This window comes from Protopterus annectens, chromosome 4.part0 (assembly GCF_019279795.1).
Source record: "Protopterus annectens isolate FY-2018-M chromosome 4.part0, PAN1.0, whole genome shotgun sequence".
Taxonomy (NCBI): domain Eukaryota; kingdom Metazoa; phylum Chordata; order Ceratodontiformes; family Protopteridae; genus Protopterus; species Protopterus annectens.
In genome coordinates, this window is record NC_056733.1 from 726,704,102 (window position 1) to 726,724,680 (window position 20,579).

A 20,579-nucleotide genomic window follows, 5' to 3' on the forward strand; every position below is an offset into this window, starting at 1 on the left:
TTTAACTTTATGAGTTAAAATTTCTTTGTATTTCTCATTTAGTTTGTTTATTTCTTCAATAACTTTCTTGTCCATAATATTTTCTTTATTATTATGTTTATAAGAGTCTAGTTTACTTTGAATATCTAACAATTCCTTATCCCAAGATTTCCTTTTATTATTATACCATCTGATACTTTGTCCATATAGATATGATTTTAGCATCCCAAACATAGACAATGGAGACTTCAGGAGTATTATTTATGTCTAGAAAATGTTGTACTTCTGAAAGTATATATTCTTTATAGTCTTTTAGCTGAGTTAAGTATGCTGGTATCCTTTTGATCTGAACATTATGAGTATTTTTATCATGAATTCAAAAACAATTGAGTTATGATCAGATATAGGACATGAAATGATTTTGGAATTAATTAAATCTGTTACCATCTGGTTAGAAATAAAGACCCTATCTATTTTTGAATAAGTTTTGTATCTGTTAGAAAAAAAGGTGTATGGTAATGATTTTGACTCTATCTGATTATTAATATCATTCAAATGATAAGAATTAGCAAAATCATTTAAATGTTTTGCATTAGATGTAATTCTTCTTTTCTTTATAGTGGTAGTATCACTTTCATGTAGTATACAATTAAAATCACCAGCTAAAATAATATCCCTATAGAGAATGATATGATCTTATCAATATGATGTTTCACTGTATTAATACCAATTCCAGGTATCAATATACATTAATTAAAGTGTAAGTCTTCCCATTAATTTGTATTGTAACCATACAAAACATTCCTTTGTCATCCTGATAAGACTTAATGGTTTTAGGAATGGGCATACTTTTATTCCATAAAATAGCCACTCCTCTTTTTTCTGAGTGTGCTCTGAACTAACCAATACTGTATACTTATTAGTGGCTAGTTTATCAATATCTTTTTCAAGAGATGGGTTTCTTGCAGGAAGACTAGATTGGCCTTGTGTAGATTAATGTATCTTATTAGGCTTGCCCTTTTACATGGATTATTCAATCCATTAATGTTTAAAGAAATTCCTTTTAAAGATGTCATTTGGTATTTTTAAAACTCAAGAATCTTATGATCGAAATAACAAATAACAAGATAAATAATGTTACATCTCCTCTTTTAGGTGTACCTTTAAATATAGCTGTATTTATTAAATCTCTTATGGGATTTTGTATAGGATTCAATTTTGTTTGTAGTGACAATGAGTGTACAAAATATATTGTGGATGTCAAAACTATATACATATAACAATGAACAAGTGAAAATAATGTAAGGATTAAACCTTGCATCCCGCCTGGAGTTAAAACTCCAACTTAGAGTAGTATTTGCTACTCAAGTTAACCTACCCTAAGCAGCAGTACCTCAGCTACCACCTTATCAATTTAATACCAGTTATATTTAACTGAGGTTAACAGTTTTCAATTCAATTATCTATCAAGACAAAACTACACATTTGGTAAAACAGCATCATATAAACTAAAATAAACTTTTTTTTTTTTTTTTAAACTGTTCATACTATTATATAGATCTATGTAATATATAACACTTGTATTCTAATAGCATTCAAATAATCTTAATGTTAGAAATCAAGAGGAGAGAAAATTATGTTCTAACATTCATTTAAATCAAAAACTTTGGCTAATATGATTCAGACATTACATGCATTAAGATGCATCTATTTTCTGTCATGTGAATTCTATCAACAGCTTCCAAAAAAAATCTTGAATTGTTTGTATATGAGCATTTACTTAAACTCATTATTGTCAGAGTTATAGAGTTAAATATTGTATTCATAAAATTATTATAAATCATATTGCATAGTTATGCAGATTCTCAGAAACACCTGCGTTTACTCTAAAAAAAAAAAGCACACACACCCACACACACACACACACACACACACACATATACACATACACATATATACATACATACATACACACACACACACACACACACACACACACACACACACACACACACACACACACACATATATATATATATATATATATATATATATATATATGATGATCTGTGTCTATGAGTTGTGTCTTTGTAGACACAGTATCCTATTTGCTGTTCCTAGAATAAATCTGTCTGCTTTATACAAAATAAATGCACAGCAAACACATATTAGTAACCAGATTTTACAATCATGCTAACCTACTGACTGCTTCAAAATATACATTCATGACAGAATAGAGTTATAAGATTATTTATGTTTGTCAATCAGATGAATTAAATGAGTTATAGTAAAGTATATGTTTGGGACACAAATTTTAACACAGATTATTATGTGCTGCTAAGTAGATTTTCCAAAACATTTAAATAAATGTTTCATTTTTATGCCTTCTAAAATAAGACATTTACTTACTACAAGAAACTACATCATTTAAACTCATTATAACTGACATATTTTATGAACAGGGTATTTTTCCTGAATCTGTGGTGTGTCAGTGTGATAACCTTGTCAATGTTTATACTAACTGCTTTCAGTTTCTCTGTGAGAATTCTGTCATTTGAAGATTCTGAGGTAACTCAGACACTGTGCATGAGACAGCCCACATCCCAGATTGTCTCTCTTAACATTTTGGCGGGAAACTTATTAAAATCTAGTGACAAACATTCATTTAGCAGTGTAAATGCATCTAAACATGACAGAACCTCCACAATGTATTCCACAGATCATCACAGCCTCTATGCAAGTGAAATTAAACTCAAAATTACCAACAAGCAATAAAACTCAGCATTCTTCTCCCAACTCAGTTTTCATACAAATCCTATTATTCACTGTGCCCACACAGTCAAAAGCATTCTATATATTAATAAAGAAAAGAAAAGAGAAAGTAGAAAATAAAACAGAGTGAGGCAGAAATAAAAAAAATGTAAGAGAAAGCTGTAAGAAGTATATACAATGGAATGTTACTTACTGTTTATATTAATAGAGTTAAAAATAAAACATATTATTTACTCTTATTTAGTTCTGATTATTATTAGTTAAAGCATGACAGATTATTTACAAACAAGCATAAGCAGTATAATCAAGAAAGTATAATTAGAAATAGCATTTGAAGAACTTATAAACTTTTACAAGAAATAAATATGTTATTATTCTATTAATGATATTTTCATTACTGTTCTCTCCTGCCCTCCCACCCTTTACCCACTACATAATCTAAATAGAATGTCATTGTTTAAACAAAAGAAAATAATAAAAGAAGGAAAGAAAAGGTAAAAGATAAAAAATGTATCAAATTACTAACCTTACTTTTTCAGAAAGAAACAAATCGAGTCACAGCCTGCCATTAAATCCTCAGGCATTTTGACTGGTTATGAAACAAAACATTTCTTTGCACATAGAGAATAACTTTGATTAAATCTTTTCCAAAATATTTGTGGCTTTCTGGAAATGCAGGAACTATATTCAAAAGATTAATAATGAACTAAAATGATGAGAGAGAAAAAAACATATAACAAATCATTTGTTTTTAGTCTCTTCTTCTTCTCTGAAGTCTTCCAGGAAGCTTCAGTTGCCAATCTCTTCAATGAAGAACTGGCCCATTCCATTTCTTCTATTTTATCCAAAATCCTTTTTCTTTGACAAACAGTAAAGCAGAGTCTAAATCATCGAAGACCTTAGGACCATCAGGAAGGAAGATTTTAAGCTTGGCAGGAAACAGAAGGTATGTTTTAAACTGTGCTTTTTAAGCTCCCTTATTAGTGGCAGAAAAACTTTTCTTTTAGCAATTACCATGGAAGAATAGTCATTGTCAAAGCACAGTTGTCTCATTAAACTTAACAGGAGCTTTAGCCCAAGCAGATTTAAGAACCATCTCTTTATCAAAGATGATAGAAATCTAACTATAACTGATCTAGGATAGTTTTGTTAGAGTTAGTATTAGCTATAGATCTATGTGCTCTTCGATACCAAAAGAGAATGCTTCTGGTAAATCTAAAGTTTTAGAGAGCCATGTTGTTAAAAAGTAGTAATATTGTTACCTTCAATATTTTCTGGCAGTCCAAAATCCTAATGTTATTGCCTAGATCTATTTTCCAGGTCATCCAGCTTTGTTTGTAAATGTGTATTTTGTTTCAGCAGAAACTCAATGTTGATTCCCTCTCTTCTTGTATTTTATTTTCCATGTCATTCACAGCTTCTTCTATGCCTGTCATCTGGATCTTCTGTTGTTGCAGGTCCATATGTAACAAGTCTATTTGTTTTGTAGTTTTTCTGAAAGTGTCTATTTTAGTATCCATTTTATCCATCTTAGCAGTAAGTTGCTGGACTATAATTATCAGAGACTGAAGTTCTTTATTTGTCTTACTGGAACTCATTTCAGACTGATAAACTGACAGGAAAATTTCCAAAGTAATTTCTGACAGGAATATTATTAAGATTTCCTTTCTTTTTTAGATATAGTTCAAGAACTATATAAAACAAACATATTTAGAAAGAAAATTACTTCAAGAATTAATTTTTTAAGTAATTAATTCCTGTCAATGTAATGAAATTGGTGGAGCTGAAGAAATCTGCTGCTATCCTGTGTTCATCCTTGGCCACGCCCTCCGGTTTTGAAATCTTTTGATGAAATCTAGGAATATCAGTCCACAAATGCCTGACATAGTCACAAATGAGTAGGCATTCTGTACATATACCAAAGGTATATACCTGCTCAATTAGCTCTTGAAATAGCCCATTAGCCAATGTTTCAATCAAAGTACCCGTATGTGTGTTCAAATATAAGCAACAACAATCAATCTGTGTTACCTAAATGTTTTATTCTGCAATCAGTAAGTTAGAATGACATTATAATGAGTGGATGGGAAATAGGAAATGCACCCTGGGGAACAACTCTGTGTCTCTGCTGGACAGTGGCACAGGAAAACAGCATTATTGGGTGGCGTAAGCTATGGAACCTTGCTGGCTAGGCTTACATAGGACCTTGGTCCGATAGTCTAGTACCTACCTATGAACCTATAATCATTTCACATGGATATTTTTTGAGTTGTAATGCATAAATCATGTATGCAATAGTCATACTCTTTCACAAGGTAAATAATATTGAGATTATTGCACAGTTCATGTATGGCTTCACATCCATAAGTGGATGTGACAGATCATAAAATATTTATGTGGCAATATATACGGACTGTTCTATATTACAATTACATGACATTTATGATATTTTTCTTTGTTGTCTCGCCCTTTCCCTGTCTCTGCTCTTTTTCACTCTTGTAACATTTGGACTATAATTCCTGCTGCAATATGAACACACACCAACACAGAAAGCTAGACCAGCCAAGGGGCCTTGGACCATCCCTCCACAGGTGGCTGTGGTGGCACCACTCCAGGCAGTGCAGGCACTCAGCCATTCCAGGTTACAGCCTATCAGGAGTGCCTCTACAACCAATGCACTGCCTGCACCACCTGTGTCACACTGTCCTGCCTCTGGGGCTGGTGCAGTGATGCCCATCAGGAGCAGTGCCAGTGCAGTTAGTAATTATATCACTTCTCAAGAGCTGACAAGGATTGGGGAGGATATAATGAGGAAGGGCCTCAGTACTCATATTGGCAGAATAGAAAACAATCCTGCATGGAATAGCCAAATCAGTGCCTCATTTGGCACTATCCAATATGTCTTTGACAGGAGACAGTGATGACAGTTCAGAGATTGAGGACTAGATCCTCACTGTCTTCATGCTGGGCAAAGATGTTCTGCTGAAGTCCTGTACATATCTCCAGTCACGGTATCCCAAACCTTTGTGTCCATCACCATCTCTGTCTTGTAAATTCTGTATGTCTTCACCTGATACTTCACCTACCCTATCAACCCACCACTCTTAATCCAAAATACCTTCCTCAGCATTCCTCTCTCTTACAAAAAAAATACTTGCTATGCATAGCTCTCCACTTTCCTTATGTGTGTGCATGGCACATTTGATTTGGTCCAATATTAAGTATTTGTTTCACACCCTTGATGAGGTGTATCTAAATTATATATCTCTATGTATATATATATATATATATATATATATATATATATATATATATATATATATATATGTAGGTCTACTTCTCTTGTTCGAAATTACAATTTATCGAACAAGAGAAGATTGAGACCCAGTTTAGCAAAAGTGCATTTAACCAAAAGTGCACTTTTGCAAAATTCAGTTTACCGATCTCGGACTGCATTCTCACACTTAGTATATATAAGTAGCGAGGGTACAGTTCGGCAAACAAACACACATTTTAGCAGAGGGCAAGCCACCCTGCACCCCCCACCCCCACTACTTATATATACTAACTCCGAGATCACACTACAGTGAGGAATAGGTATATTTCCTTGTCCCCACTGTACTTTGGCTTGGTAAACTGAGTTTCATGAAGGTGAACTTTTGGTTAAGTGCATTTTCGTTAAACTCGGTTTCCATCTTCTCTTGTTCAATAAAATATAATTTCGAACAACAGAAGTAGACCGATATATTTATAGGATATTATAATATGATATATATGAAAAAACTAACATCATATTATAATATCCTATAAATATATAGATTAGTGCAAATATTAATACATACATGACATAAAATAATATGACATCATTAAAACAAGCTAAATACAATATTATGTAGCATTGAAATTGTAAGTGAGTGAGTTTATTACTCACTCATATAGTAAATGTCAGAGTGGGAAATTGAAATGGTGGATAGATAGAAGATAAGATACCTGTTGGTATTGTTTTACCTGTCTGTAAGGAATGCTGGTTGTTGTAATTGAGATATTACGAACATTTTAATATATGACATGGCAGTGTGCTGACTTCAGATGTGTACTTCGTTAAGTCTGTATTATCTGTGTATGCGTGGCAGCAACCGGAAGTACACACATATGATACTGACATAAACAGGAAGTACACACATGATATGATACTGACATAACCAGGAAATACACATATAATATGATACTGACATAACCAGGAAGTACACATGTAATGTGATACTGACATAACCAGGAAGTACACACATAATGTGATACTGACATAGCCATAACTGCTTTACAGTCTAATGATATCTAATACAGTGAAAGGATGTATGCAGCAGTTGTCATTACACAGTACTGACATCAGGTACACTTGTGTAGTGATTATTTATTCTAGAGGCTAACTATCATGACTATTCTTCCTTTCTCACATCTGCACATGTCTATAGACACATAAGTGTACATACACACATGCACGCTCACACACACACACACACACACACACACACACACACACACACACACACACACACACACACACGCATACACACAAAACAAATGTTACTGGATTACCTCCACATGACTTGTGTCTTGTAGGGTTTCCATCTTAGTATATTTTTCATGACATGTCCCACATCTCCCATGTAATTACATCTCATCTGTTATAGTTATATATAAGCACCATGGCACTGCAGCATAATCTTAATGTGCTGTTCAAAGTGTCAGTTCTATTTCTGTGGAAGGACTTTGTAGATTGCACTACGTACTGATTTGGGAAGTACTAACTATCTCAATTCCTTCCTTTTCCAACATGCATGTTTTTGTCACAACTACTGTTATTGTTTCCATTCTCGGTACCTGGGAGTGAATTATGGCCAGTGGTGCTCCTTATTTTTCTCAGTTGGCCAACAATTTTAGGTATATAGTTACCTAGTACACCTGCATTGGTACTTTAATACATATAAAGTTTATATATATATATATATATATATATATATATATATATATATATATATATATATATATATATATATATATATATATATATATATATATATATATATATATATTATATATATATATATATATATATATATATATATATATATATATATATATATATATATATATATATATATTATATATATATATATATATATATATATATATATATATATATATATATATATATATATATATATATATATATATATATATATATATATATATATATATATATATATATATATATATATATATATATATATATATATATATATTATTTATATATATATATATATATATATATATATATATATATATATATATATATATATATATATATATATATATATATATATATATATATATATATATATTTTATTTAGACAATAACCTTCTAACACCTACACAACATGGTTTTAGGCCAAACCATAGCACTATGACAGCCCTCCTGTCCTTCCTTGAGACTGTTAATAGAGCTCGCGACTCAGGCCACACTGTCTCTACCTTACTACTTGACCTCTCTAAGGCCTTCGATACTATATCACACAGCCTGCTCTTAACCAAACTTTCAGAACTTAACCTCTCTCCCTCCACCATAAATTGGTTCTCCAGCTATTTATCTAATAGACACCAAGCCGTAAAATGGAAAAAGGCCACTTCCTCTTTCCTTAATACCCCCACTGGGGTTCCCCAAGGATCAATTCTTGGTTCCCTTCTGTTTAATATATTTATTAACGATTTCCACAAATCCATTCCACTCGCTAACATCATCCAATATGCAGACGATTCTACCATTATCTGCTCTGCCACCTCTCCCTCCCTGCTTCAAAAACTTACTCAAGAAGCTTTCTCAATCACAGAACATTGGATGAAAATAAATCACTTAGCCCTTAATGCCTCCAAAACTAAGCTAATGGTATTTACCCCTTCTAAATCCACTTACTTCGACACAAACACCTTCTCTATCACAAGCCAAGATAACACACGCTTGGAACTGGTGTCTGAAACCAAGTTACTTGGTGTACAAATTGACAGTCGGTTCAATTTCAATTCCCATCTACAACTGAATATTAAAAAGACACATCAAAACTAGGTATGCTCTCACGGCAGAATCAGTTCCTTACAAGCTCCTCCAAAATCACTCTCGCTTCCTCCTTTCTTATCCCCTCCCTCCTCTATGGAGCTCCATTGTTAACTAATCTGCAGACCTCTCAAAAAAAACAGCTTGCTTCCTGCTATAATAAAATCGCCAAATTCGCTAACAGCCACAGATCATCCACCCATTACTGTTCCTCTCCTAAAACTAAACTGGCTTGAACTACCCAATCACCTCACTTATATACAACTGACTTTAGCTCATAAGCTCATTCTCAGCCCCTCTCTTTGCCCCTCCCTGTCTTTAGTCTTTAAAATGCACCTACCCAACAGAATCTTAAGATCTAACAACCAAAACCTACTAGAAGTTCATAAACCATCCCATCCCCCAGGCAAACAACTACTATCCTTTAACCTAGCCCGCCTTTGGAACACACTCCCACCATCCATACGCACCACCTCCAACCAGCACATGTTCAAAAAATCTCTTCATACACATCTAAAATCCCAATGGGAATGCTCTTGCTCTCACCCCTCTTAAACATAAGACTACCTCACTTTACCTAACAAATTACAGTGACTACTGAAAAACCAACCCATATTGTAATATATCATGACTAACTAATCATGTTTACCTTCATTGTATTGTATTGTTTTTTGAATGCTTGTAATTTTGACAACAATGTTCTATCTTTACTTTGTATAATTTTAGTAGTAATCTTATAAGTACCTAATTCTGCCTGATTTTGGAGCTTTTCTCCCCAGGACTCCATTGAAAACGGGTTCTTTTAGGCCCAGTGGACTATCCTGGTAAACCAACTGCAAATAAATATATATATATATATATATATATATATATATATATATATATATATATATATATATATATATATATGTATATATTATATCTATATAAATATATATATATATATATATATATATATATATATAGCCAAAAACAACTGCACCAGAACTCAGTAGGAGTGTGCTGTAAAAAATATAATATATCCAAAATCCAGCAAGCAGCACATAAAACACAGCCAGGGCAAGCTGATATATTCAGCGTGTGTATCGAATACTCAAAAGGCAGCATATAGAACACAGCCTGATAGAGTTTAAGCCTGATAGCATTTCAGTTACCAGACACCATCAAATAACTCATAGCTCGTAATCCTTCAAACATACTCCAGAACGAACTGCTTAAAACAAACCACGCATTTATTCAGAATTCTGTGTTCTATGTGCTGCCTTTTGGGCATTCAATACACACGCTGAATATATCAGCTTGTCCTGGCTGTGTTTTATGTGCTGCTTGCTGGATTTTGGAAATATATATATATATATATATATATATATATATATATATATATACATGGGTCTACTTCTCTTGTTCAGAATTACACTTTATCAACCAAGAGAAGAACGAGACCCAGTTTAGCAAAAATGCATTTAACCAAAAGTGCACTTTCGTGAAACCCAGTTTACTGATCTCGGACTGCATTCTTACACTTAGTATATATAAGTAGCAAGGGTCCAGTCCAGCAAACAAACACATTTTAGCAGGGGGCAAGCCCCCTGCATCCCCCACACCCCTGCTACTTATATATACTAACGTCTAGATCACACTACAGTGAGGAAAAGGTATATTTCCTTGTCCCCACTGTACTGCGGCTTGGTAAACTGAGTTTCATGAAAGTGCACTTTTGGTTAAGTGCCCTTTCGCTAAACTGGGTTTCTATCTTCTCTTGTTTGATAAAATGTAATTTCGAGGACACACACATATATATATAGATATATATATATATATATATATATATATATATATATATATATATATATATATATATATATATATATATATATATATATATATATATATATATATATATATATATATATATATATATATATATATATATATATATACATATATATATATATATATATATATATATATATATATAAGTTGATATCATATTATATCCTATAAATATATAGATTAATGCAAATATTAATACATACATGACATAAAATAATATACCATCATTAAAACAAGCTAAATACAATATTATGTAGCACTGAATTCGTAAGTAAGTGAGTTTATTACTCACTCATAAAGTAAATGTCAGAGTGGGAAATTGAAATGGTGGATAGACAGAAGCTAGGAGGAGAGGAGGAGAGGAAGAGAGGGGAAGTGAGAACAAATATTTGTTAGAGAAATAAGTGGAGTAGATATGGGAGGTAGGAGAAATATTGATTAAAATCAAGATAAGATTAAGGAAATACGAGTAAGAGAAATAAAACAAGGAAATGGAGAAAGAGGATGTATAGGTGTTAAATGAGAATGAGCTGAAATTTTAGCCAGGAGAACAACAAGTCCAAAGCCAGGAGTCAGAAAGGAATTGTTTTTAGTTGCAGCTTAAATAATTAAATGTTATGTATTGCCCTGAACGGTGTAGGAACCTTATTCCAGGCTTTTTCTGCATAATTTAAGTAAAGACTTTGACAGCAGTTTTTGTAAGGCTTATAGATGTCAAGTAGATATTTGCCTGAAGACTGAAGGTGATGATTTGGGCTGAAGTAGTGGGGAATTAAATTTATAGCTAGGCAGGAAGTGGGATTGTATATAATTTTGTTTGTTAAGAGAAACTGAACATAATTTAGTATTCCCAGTTGCCCTACCTGTTCTGTAAGTTGGAGTCTTGCATATTCCAGCAATGTAGCTTGTTGCACACAGTTGACTTTTCATGTTAACTTCTGCATGGTGCGTACATGCTGTTAATGAATCCCTGGGAGAGTTTTGAATAAAGTCAGTTTTGTAGGTTCTTCCTGCTATTTTACTATAAGATAAACCATTAAAGCATTTGGTCTTTCCATATCTGGCAGTTCTTTTAATGTTTTTGCGTGGTCCATTGAGTAATTTGGTGGTGGCATCATGTACTCTTAACAAGTGTTAAATGCAAGCATAGTACAACACAAGGACGACTAAGGCAACAAAGATAATTTTTGGTCAGGAGTATTAGCTGTATTTTGCATTTCATGTAGAAGAAGGAAACTTTTTTTTCCTGAAGGGCCTGATAATCTTTTTTTTTATGCAGTATAATGCATAGTATACTAAACTTTTATTTCTGCTGATGAACAAAGGTTTCCTTTGGTGACATAAAATTGCCAATGCTACACTTTCAGTTGTTCTGAGCAATAATATTTAAATTTATATATATATATATATATATATATATATATATATATATATATATATATATATATATATATATATATATATATATATATATATATATATATATATATATATATATACACACACACAAACTAGTGGAGACTCTGAGGGAGAGTCTCAATTGTGCTGAAAAAAACACGTGGACTCCGGAGTGAGATTTGGCTTTTTAACTTTTATTAGTCAATTACAACTTTGTCGAACTTCATCAGAAATCTGTAAAAGTGCATTCCAACATTGTATAAATACAGAAGGTGATGTCATTATGACATGTGCTTTTGGGAGGTGGCAAAAGTTGGTTACCTGATCCACTTGAGCAGGCACTTGATGTTGAGGCTGCCATTCAAACCTGGGAAAATATCAGCTCCTAGATATTCTATATATACCTCCTATATATACCTATATACTGGATAGGATTTGTGTTATTCCTCTCACAGTCCAGAAATGGCTCATGTCTCCACCAGAGGAGTAAAGCAGGAAAAGCACTGAATGGTGTGTCAGGGATCTGGCAGTTGTGCTCTGTGTGCCAGCCTGATTGTTTTGCTTATTGTTCAGTGGTCCATAAGACCACATGACCTGCATGAATGCTGTACCATCAGTTACATCTTTATAATCCCATGTGTAAGAGTGTTTGTGTATTGGGGTTGTGTTTGGGAGGAATTTGTATAAAAGGCAGACTTCGCTGATTTATAAAATCTAAAGGAAACAGCTGAACATCAGCAACAAATGCCAGTTCAACAAGATGTGTGACTCTTGTAAAATGAAAACCAGGAACCACGACTAGCACACGAACTCCTTTAATAACATCACAATAAGACACGAACTCCTCAGTACACTGAAATACCTCTACATTTCACTTAGCGCTTTCACCCATTTTACTTCGTGGGTTTCTTCAGAGTAATTTTAAGAAAGCAGCAGCTGCTTTATAAATAGTAATTCATCCAACAATTACTTAATCAGTTTCCATGGTAATATATTGCAATAATCAAGTTTTTTATGTGTATATATATATATATATTGCACTAGTTAATTTCATATATATATATATATATATATATATATATATATATATATATATATATATATAAAACATACCATATATGGCAGGCCAGACTAACCTAAATAAATAATATTACTTAATACTAATAAATAAATATAAAAATACACACAATCTTTTGACACTATAAAAAACTTAGCAGTTCATTTATATAAATAAATAAATATATTGATTTGCTCATAAAAATTGTTATTATATTACTACCATGTATATATAAATAATTTATATACAATGTGATTTTAATTTCAAATAAGAATATGTAGATATGTATTCATTAATCCCTGGCCAGTTACATGCATCTAGTCTTAACTGCCATATGCATTCTTTCAGCTCTAATAATGCATTCTTAAAATTACTCTGAAGAAACCCACAAAGTAAAATGTGTGAAAGCGCTAAGTGAAATGTAGAGGTATTTCAGTGTACTGAGGAGTTCGTGTCTTATTGTGATGTTATTAAAGGAGTTCGTGTGCTAGTCGTGGTTCCTGGTTTTCATTTTACAAGTTTGCTTGGCTGCACGTTTATTAAGATGTGTGACTCTGTTTACTCGTTTACACAATGTGCTGGTCTGTAATCGTTACCCTGACTACAGCTTTCTGGGCATGTAAGGAGCTGTCTAACAAAACCATTGCACTTATTTTAATAAAATTGCAAAATTTTAAGGTAATAAGACTCTATAGAATGAATATAGTTGTGTTATATTTGAATCAAGACTAAATATCAATAAATAGTATTTAAATAGTTAAATGGAAGGTTTTTTTTTTTTTTTTTAATATTGATGTATGCTGTTTTCTTGCAGTTTGCAGATTCCAGCCCAGGCTGTCATAGCCTTCCACAGAGTCTGTGTCTCAGGGACAAACAGTCAGTGGGGACAGTGTCAGTAGCTACTTTGCATCCAAGTACCAGCAGCGACCTGGAACTCCTCCATGATATCTTTTGTATTACAATTCCAGTTCTAACAAGCATCAAGGTACTGGGGTCCCACCTTGGTTTTCAGGATCCAAAGGCAATTTCTAAAAATGAAATGAAACAGTAACTCTGCATCATCAGATCTGTGTACAAACAGAGGATGATGTTAAGTATGACTGTGGTACATGGGACAGCAGTTACAATGTACATAGTGATACAGTTACAGGGGGAACTGAAACAGTAACTGTCTCCATCTTCAGACCTGTGTGTACAGACAGAGGGTGATGCTAAGGGGTCTATATTACAAACACAAAAATGCTTCTAAGCGAATATGGAAAGAGTGACACATATTCATCGAATCGCATTTAAGCGATTTGATGAATATGTCATAGGGCAAGGAGATGGTTGACCAACTTCACGGAGTTGCCCTTTCCTACCCTATTGTGTGATCTTGGAGTTGGTATATTTAGTTAGGGGGGGTGTGTTAAATATTTTTTTTTTTTAGCGAACGACCACGTAAGTTTTTCCCATAGGGAAAAATTTGCTTACATGGCCGTTCCCTATTTTTAGTTTTCATGCATTATGTGTCGACTTTTATGTAGTCACACATATGCACTTTCATTCTTATAATGTAGACCCGATGCTAAGTATCACTGTGGACATGGTACAGCACTTACAATAAAGAGAATACAGCTACAGGGATGAACTGAAACAGTAACTGTCTGCATCATCAGATCTAGTGCTCTAAATGCTTTCACTAGCACAAACCTATTACCACCAGTTAACCTACCATATAATACTCCAAATACTTTAGGATCATTCACATGCATCTACCATTCTTTCTGTAACAACCATGTGCACTTATCATCCACATCTGCTGCATTAATTAATCACTTAATGTTGCTAACCAGCTAACACATACATCAGCATAGTCAACAGTCCTTAACAACACATCACATCAACATCAATACACATTAATTCATGCAGCACATCACCTTTCACTGTCTACCTAATCCCAAGGATAAGTAATGCTACAAGGCTGAATCTTTCATAAGTATGAAATAAAGATTTGAAATTATATATTTATTTTACGTTCTTAATCAGGTGAGTGTGCTGGTCATAAAACTCTATCAGCTACATTCAATGACTCAGACAATTTAATGAATGAATGCACCATTAGGAAAAAAATACTACAGGTGATAAGCTAGGTATGGTTAATACAAAATAAAATTAGTAGCTATAAGAAGCTAGGCATACTGTAATAAACATCTCCCATTTATACAGCATTGGCTAAGCTGACAGTACCTGTCTTACAGTAAGTAAAAGCATAGTTATAAATTAGCAAATGTGTTTGTAATAATGTTTTTCATCAACTCACTGTTTGTATCTAACTTTACCAGCTTATAACTACTATATAATCTAAAGTGTAAAACTACTTATATTAAGCTTCCTCTGTGTCAGGCAACTGCTAAGAAGTATCCCCTGGACTATTTCATCCACCCTGCTATTAAACATATAAATAAGTAGATAAATATCAAATACAGATGGCCTGAATGGTAGCTACCTACATTCTGCACCCATGCCATCATAGCCAGGGCTGGCAGTGAGCTCCAAGTGTTAAGTCATATGGGAGCAAAGGTAGGGAAAAATACTGAATCTGCACCATTCCTATTGACAGTTACAGCATCAAGATTTACTAGTTTTGAAAGGATTACAGATAGAGAAGGGTATCCTTCCAAGTATTACTGATAGAGAAGGGTATGTGCATATGGGCTTGCATTTTATTTTATTTTAAATGTAATTAACTTCATATATTTATATATATATATATATATATATATCTATGTCTCTATATATATATATTTATATGTATATATATATGTATATATATATGTGTGTGTGTGTGTGTGTGTGTGTGTGTGTGTATATCTATATCTATATCTATATCTAGTGGATATAAAAAGTGTACACACCCCTGTTAAAATACCAGGTTTTTGTGATATAAAAAATGAGACCACAAAAAATCATTTCAAAACTTTTCCCACCTTTTATAACCTGCAGAATTAAATTGAAAACAAATCTGTTAGGGGTAAAAATATAAAAAATAAAAAATGTACAATATTCTGGTTTCATAAGTGTGCACACCCTTAAACTAATACTTTGTTGTGTGGGCACACCCTTAAACTAATACTTTGTTGACGCACCTTTTGATTTAATTACAGCATTCAGTCTTCTTGGGTAGAAGTCTATCAGCATGGCACATCTTGACTTGGCAATATTTGCCCACTCTTTGTTGCAAAAGCACTCTAAATCTGTCAGATTGTAAAGGCATCTCTTCTGCCCAGCCCTCTTCAGGTCACCCCACAGAGTTTCTATTGGATTTATATCTAGGCTCTGGCTGGACCATTCCAAAATTTTAATTTTCTTCTGGTGAAGCCATTCTTTTGTTGATTTGTATGTATGCTTGGGGATCATTGTCGTGTTGAAAGGTGAAGTTCCTCTTCATCTTCAACTTTCTAGCAGATGCCTGAAGGTTTTGGGCCAAAAGTGACTGGTGTTTGGAACTGTTTATAATTCCCTCCACCTTGACTGAAGCCCCAGTTCTAGCTGAAGAAAAGCAACCCCAAAGCATGATACTGCCACCACCATGCTTCACTGTGGGGATGGTGTTTTTTGGTGATGCAAAGTGTTGTTTATACTTTTTGGAATTGTGGCCAAAAAATTTCAACATTGGTCTCATCAGACCTTACCACATTTTCCCACATGCTTTTGGGAGATTTGATGTATTGTTTTGCAAATTTTAGCCGGGCCTGGATGTTTTTCTGTGTAAGAAAAGGCTTCCGTCTTGCAACCCTACCCCATAGTCCAGACATATGGAGAATACAGGAGACTGTTGTCACATGTAGTGCACAACCATTACTTGCCAGAAATTCCTGCAGCTCCTTCAGTGTTGCTGTAGGTCTCTTGGGAGCCTCCCTGACCAGTTTTCATCTTGTTTTTTCATCAATTTTGGAGGGACGTCCAGTTGTTTGTAACATCACTATTGTCCATACCTCCCAACCATACCAATTTACTCGGTTTTTACCGAGTTTTGGGGTCCATATGAAGGGGTGTCACGATTCCCGAGTGGCACCCCTTCATTTCCGATTTTTTCCCTTTTGTTTTTGAATTTTTTAAATTTTTTGCGCTGTTGGTGCTGATGTCATCACGTGTGCGATGACGTCAGCACTGTCAGGCCATCCAGCCAGTCAGAATTGAGCTGGAAAAAGCTTTTCCGGCTGGCGGCAAATTATGCAGCTCTAATACGTTACCTTTCCAAAATGCGAGCGGGAAGCAGCAGCTTTATGTAAGCTGGGAAGTGGGAATGGAGTCTCAAAAAGCAGCTTTACCGGTCTGGTCTGAATGTGGAGCCAATGACAGAAAGCAGCTTTACCGGTCTGAGTGGGAAGCTTTATGTAAGCCGGGAACGAAGTCGATAAATTTAGCTTCAGAAAAATGCCAGCACCCAGCAGGGAACGAGCTTCTTTAAGGTAACATGCCAGAAGGGAACGAACTTCTTTATGTAAGCCGGTAACTGCTGTGTGTGTGTGTGTGTGTGTGTGTGTGTGTGTGTGTGTGTGTGTGTGTGTGTGTGTGTGTGTGTGTGTGTGTGTGTGAAATCCGTTTTCTTTTTGAAGCAGCAAATGGAAGTAAGAATTTAATAGCTAACATTTCACAGAGAAGAAAAAAATAAATAACTGAAGGTCTTTCAAATTCTCATTGAATTTTTCTGTATGTGTGATAAATGTATATGTACTCCTTTATGAAAATAATATACTAGTCTGCCTTTGTGTAAAGTATGATTATATTTCCTTCAGATATGGTCGATTTTTGAAAACATGTTAAATATAAATTATAAACACTATTCATACTAATGTGGTGCTAGTACAGACAAACATATTTTATTTATTTATTTTTGCTTTATCAAGCTATACCTGCCTTACTGTGTGTAATTTGCTTGGATTAGCTCATAAAATGGCAGCTGCAAACTGGTTCTGTAGCATACTGTGGTGCATATTCATTAAACTATAGCAGTAGCACATTATTGACGCTAGCTAGTTTGAATCATGAAGGTTATTCTTTAGGTTAAGTTATAGTTTATGCATGGACATGTGTATTGTTAATGTACTTTCATTTAAGGTGTTTAACTGATTGCCTTACAGTTCTGTAAACTGTTGAAGCACCTTAACTAATCAGGTCATGCTATCTCTTCATAATTGATCAGCATGACACCTTTTTTTTAAAACTAAACATTCAGAATAACTTTTAGCAAAAATCATGGATTTTCCAGAGGAAGGGTATTAGGTTCTGCATTGTCCTACAGCTGCATTTTTATTGCAGTCATCTCTGTATGGGGCGAAAGACTGGAAAGGTTGTAGTATCCCAGCAGCCAATTAAGACAGCGCCAAACAATATAGAAACCTGCTCATCGTATATTTTTTGATTGTTTGAGAAAATGTACTCACAAAATATACACTTTACACACGATTCTTGTAATGCAGAAATGTAAAAAAAAAAAAAAAAGCGGCTTCTCATTTAGATTGGCCTCTGTGATTATCTGGAGGTTATATTTAATCAACGACTATGGTGGAATTTTAGTGTTTGCATATATTAGCATTTATGAGAAGGCCTAAAACAACTCAAATTAATAAGTCAGTTCTGGATGATATAAAGATAAAAACATTATATACATGTCCTATTCAAAATTTAGAAACATCTACATTCAGGCAGAACTTAACTATATTACAGAATGATAATGGGTAAATATAACAATGTTTATAACTAATGTACATCAAAACATTGTCACATGTAAACTGGCAAAAAACTTTGTTTTGTGTATATGGCACAGGCTTCACTGAAACTTATGTTTAATAATCCGGATACTACACAGTGCAACTGTCCCATTTACCCTATACTTCCAGTACCTGTAGTAAATGTATGCTATCATATGAGTATGAGTAACTGTATGCTGCTAGAGCTTCAAGAAAAAAGTGGCACCGATTAAGCCCTAAGCATATAATGTACATATAAAAAGCAAGAAAAGTACCTAAGGTTCCTTACAAAAATAGATATTTCAAGTATAAATGAAGCCACAAACTTCTTAAAACTGCACATTCACTTTTAACCATCAACAACCCAAGTGTCTCCTTTCGTGTTACTATATGACAGATTATGAATCTATGCATTCGAGCAGGGAGACAGCTTTTGACCTTATGTGACATTTTTGTATCAGCTCCCACCAGCAACTTCCAAGTAAATGAGCTGCTGTGTGGAATGTGTTGCCCCTGATGGAATTAATCACATACAGTAGCATAGCAGTCAGCAACTTACACTGCCAAAAGACAAAATAATTGTACTTTCAAAATGCTTAGTGTTGGAAACACTGACAGAATGGGCAAAGATAATAAATCAGTACTCTTAGAGTAATCGTTATGTCTTTCTGACTTAATTATAGATTGGTGGCTAAGTGCTGAAGCAAATTGTATGTATGTACTCATTATGGAAAGGGGTTATAACAATATTCATTTTCCTTACAGAGTAAAATGCACAAGTAATTTTTTGATCATAGGAAGGCAGTCCAAATAAAAGTGGTTGTTGCTTCTTTGATCTGTCTATACCCTTTTATAATAGTTTTGAATGTTTATCACTTGCTAAAAGTGATCCTGCGGTTTGTGGTCAGGTCACTGTTAAAGGAATGCAAGATTTGTGCAAGGTTTCTAAGTTCAGAAAAGCATGTGAAAAAAACAGGGCTTATAAAAGACATTAACATGCACTAAGTGCAGTTAAATGGGAGCAAAGCTAAAATAATAATTACAAGCTGCTGTCCATTATAGCCAAGTCGATTTTCATTGTGAGACAGTATTGTTTTGTTTAGTAGATAGCTATTGGTGTTTGTGCATTGTGCTGTAGAATGTAAAAAAAAAATAAAATCCAAATAATCATTGTAGAAGTAAAGCAGTATGTACTATGCACATATTAGTGTTTATGGTAAATGGGGTGAAATAGCCAGGTAATGGGGCATTGGAATGGCCGCAGAGGGACTCTGGTGTTATATTTTGGTTCTGTTCTTCAGTTTGCATTTGAAAGTTGGTATCCCATAATTCTGCTGGAGTGGGCGGGGTTGTGTAATCATGTATGCAAATTTTATGTTAATCAGCATACAGATTTGTACCTATTTTTCATGGGCCTTGTCCAGATTTCTGATGTTTCCAGGTTGAGAGGTATGCTATTGTCTCATATTTTCTCCACTTTTTTTGATGACTATGAATCTATGAACCTATGAACCTGTCTGCACTGTGTTCTGTGTTATATCCAATGCTGTAGACATTTTTTTGTACCCTTCTCCTGCCTAATACCTTTCAACATTCTCTGTGAACCATGGCTTTTGCTGTAGCAGGCAACTCAGTAAATGTCAGGAAACTCCTACTAGGACAGCTGAACTTTATTTGTGGTTAATCAGAGTCTCTT